Raw genomic sequence first — 3,640 nt, 5'->3', positions numbered from 1 at the left:
GGGCATGTGTTCAGTGGAGGCAAGACTGTAACACCCTTGACGGCAGGGAGTCGTCAGTTTCCTTTGCTGAGTGGCAAAAACATAATTTCATGGGCACAACTGTCTGGGAAGCTTAGCGGCCTTTCTTTTAGAAATTGGAAGTGGTCGGCCTGGAAAGATTAGATCTTTGGCCGGCCGCGGTGGTCTAGCGGTTCTGGCGCTGCAGTCCGGAACCGCGGGACTGCTACGGTCGCAGGTTCGAATCCTGCCTCGGGCATGGGTGTATGTGATGTCCTTACGTTAGTTAGGTTTAAGTAGTTCTAAGTTCTAGGGGACTTATGACCTAAGATGTTGAGTCCCATAGTGCTCAGAGCCATTTGACCCATTTGATTAGATCTTTCCATAAATGAGAGATTGTGGTCTGATGTAGATAGATGTTTTTGCCAAATTGTGGCCATGCTTAGAGTGAAAACGACGCCTCGATAGTCTAAAGTCTTCTCTTTTCAGACGAGAGATTTGGAATCACTGATTTGCTACTCTCAGGATATGCAAAGTGGAATCTTACTCCCCCAGCATGGGAACCTGGTGCTGTATCTGGACTGGCTAGCACGCCAACAGAACAGTCAAGACTGGAGATTCAATGAGTGAAGGATAATTCGATTGATTTGCGGAATGTGAGGGCTGTTTCGTTTTCGCTAATTCGGCTCCCGTACCGAGGCTTGGTGGAAAGTGTTTATGATTCTTTGCCTTCGTCGTCTTCTGGTCTTCCCCTGGTGGTGAACTTCAGGTCTTTCCCGGTGGGTGAGAGTTGTGGTCTGTATCTTGTAGTGGATTTAGAGCCAGTGGCACTTTACAACTACACCGACAGTGGAACTGGATATCATCTTGGACGTATCGTGCGTCACGAGGATGAACTTATTCGTCCTGAGTCGGCTCTCTGACGTTTGACAATTCCAACACGCACCGTCGAGCCTGTGAGTCTAATTGGTTTGACCAGGCCAGCGAACGGGTGCATCAGACCCTGAAATCTGCCGGGACTTCACCGCACTGACAGGGAAGTTTCCCATGTTCTGACTGAGAACCCGTAGTTTACAACATTTTCGTGGACGCGCCAGTACATAAAAGCTGCCTCGGAGCACCAGTCCTCGCCCAAAGAGTCGCCGGAATCAACTCCACTGTTCTCGTTCACACTCCCTCAACTATTCACTGTTATTATTTTATTGTGGCTCCACGTGACTGCACCAGCAATTTAAGGACAATTTTATTAAATTAATTAATTTGGTTATTAATCTGAGTTTCGAAAGTTACCTAAGACCTAGGATACAAAAGTGCCTTGAGTAAATTCTCTAATTCCTATATAAAATTAAGGGAGTAGCTCGCACTTTGAAGATTATTAAGAAGATTATTCTTTTCTTTATGTAAAAATAAAAACTTTTAGCATCACTCAGACATGTATTTACGATTAAAGCAAGAGACGACCTGCAGTATGTTGCAACCCCCTTTCGAGTTGCGACAGTTATGTTCATAACATATTTTCTTAACGCTGTAAGCTGGTTTCTACGCAATTCGACTAATCCAGCATTGCAGCGCAACTGCCTTGATGAATACTTCCTTTAAAATAGTATTGCTTTACTATTGTAATTGAATAACAGTGCCTTCGCTTTAATTAAGAGCCTACAGGCGATTAGTCTATGTGTTAGCTTCTAATTTGCTTGCTTGTTTGTTCCAGTGTTCTGTTATTTATGGATGCACTTTGTCTAATATTTTTATAAGTGTATTATTCTCTAAGTGGAATAAATTGCCTTCTGAGAAATCTTGGCATACAGCGATTGTTATTTAAACTGCACTGCCTTCTGATTTCTTCTATTGCCTTGTAACACCATTGATGCTAAGAGGCGTTTGCCGATATTTACATTCGTAAATATGTTTTGCATCACACTTATGGCTGTACATTGTCTTTGTGCTCTGCGAATAATTGATTAATATTATGAACTGTGCCTGTGATGTGTAGTCAGCATGAGGGCCAGTTCAGTTTCCCTACCGCTGAATTTCAAAAAGGCAAGCTATGTACATTGCTGAGGGTTTCTGTCTTTTTATATTACAAATACTCCTGTTTGTGGGTTCGAGCCTGATTTGCAGTATAGTAGAATTATTGGACTGGGTAGGAAAAGTTAAGAATATTACTATTAGTCAAGCCAGCTGGGTGTTGAGTCTTAAACTTTGTATATTTACATCATTTGTCGTTTTCCACATCTTTTATAGTGTTCTTTAATGGTCTCAAATATATACGGTTATACTCGTATATGCTGACTGAAGCGAATGAAAATTTGTACCAAGTTTAGATTACAAATTTTCATTCGTCGCTTCCGTCTGCATAGATACATCATAGAAGTTTGAGACTTTAAAATGTATTTGGAACCATACAGTTTCACTTGATTAAACAGCTATGCATAGATTTCAGACAGGATGCCCCATTTCGTCCGATGGTGAGGCATTATACCAATACCGCTGGAGAGTCTCTGCAATGCTGTTCGAGTTTATGGGGAATACAAGTGGGCTGAAAGGTGAATGGGTATTTGGACTGAGGGAGCAGGCGCGCTATGGTAGTCCATGCAGTTGTGCAAAGGCACTGTGCCAGGGTGGCGTAGTGGTTAGCGCATCTGCCTAGTGAGCAGGTGACCTGGGTTCGAATCCTGACCTCGGCACAAATTTTCATTCACCACTTCAGTCTCTATACATACCTCAAAATGTTGCCGCTTAAGGGTGTTGTTGCAACGTATATGCCATGTAGAACGATTCCCATGCGGGTATATAAGCACCGACACATAAGTAAGGGATTAGTGTGGGATTAGAGCTTTTCCGACATGGCGCCGCAAAAGCGGGAACGTGAACTATGGCGACGATCTTACGAAACGCTTCGAAACAGGACGAGCGTGCTCTTGTTCTTTCCTTGGCTGCCGAAGGACAAATACCGGTAGACATTCATCGGAGAGCGATGGTTGTGTATCGGGAAGCATGTCTTTCGAAAACCATCTATGCAGAATGGTGTGCCAAGTTCCATACTGGTCGCCTTTCGACACAAGACAGCGGTCGATCTGAGAGACAGTCACCCACTACGGAACCTGGTGTCTCCGTCACAGGGGAACGGTAGTGCTCAACGCTGCAGAAATTACGGCGTGCAATTAAGGCGGAACGTCCGGGAAAACTGCGGCAAGGAATGCTGCTGCTTCATGATAACGGACGTCCCCACATCGCAAATGTCGTAACGCAGAATCTACGCAGTTCATATGGGAGACACTCGAGCTCCTGCCCCATGGTCCTCCTCTCTCCGCCATTCGATTATCATACCTTCGGTCCATCCCTTAAAAAAGGCCTTGAAGGATCGACGATTCTTGTCCGACGAGGGTGTGCAGCTAGCAGTTACGGACTTCTTCAATAGGACACGATCTTTTACCAAACTTTTATCTTCAACTTGATGTGTTGTTGGGCTGATGTACTCGTTGCTCACAGCCATTTTGCCTCATTAGCATACCGATTCTGGACTGTATGGCCTTCAAACGGAAAGTTTTTGATCGCCCCTTATAGTTTCCTACCTTCAGTTAAATTGTCCACTTCCTAATTTTAAAACCGTATTGTTCATTTGTTTGCATCTGGTTCAAAA

General features: G+C 44.1%; 1 non-coding gene across 1 annotated transcript; it reads left to right on the top strand.

The window, feature by feature from the left end:
- Positions 1 to 2,612: 2,612 nt before the first annotated feature.
- Trnat-agu (transfer RNA threonine (anticodon AGU)) lies at positions 2,613 to 2,684 on the top strand. The gene has a single exon. It is a non-coding gene; the product is annotated as a tRNA-Thr (tRNA).
- Positions 2,685 to 3,640: the final 956 nt, after the last annotated feature.

Source organism: Schistocerca cancellata, chromosome 2 (assembly GCF_023864275.1).
Source record: "Schistocerca cancellata isolate TAMUIC-IGC-003103 chromosome 2, iqSchCanc2.1, whole genome shotgun sequence".
NCBI lineage: Eukaryota > Metazoa > Arthropoda > Insecta > Orthoptera > Acrididae > Schistocerca > Schistocerca cancellata.
This window is presented reverse-complemented; position numbering and strand designations above follow the sequence as displayed.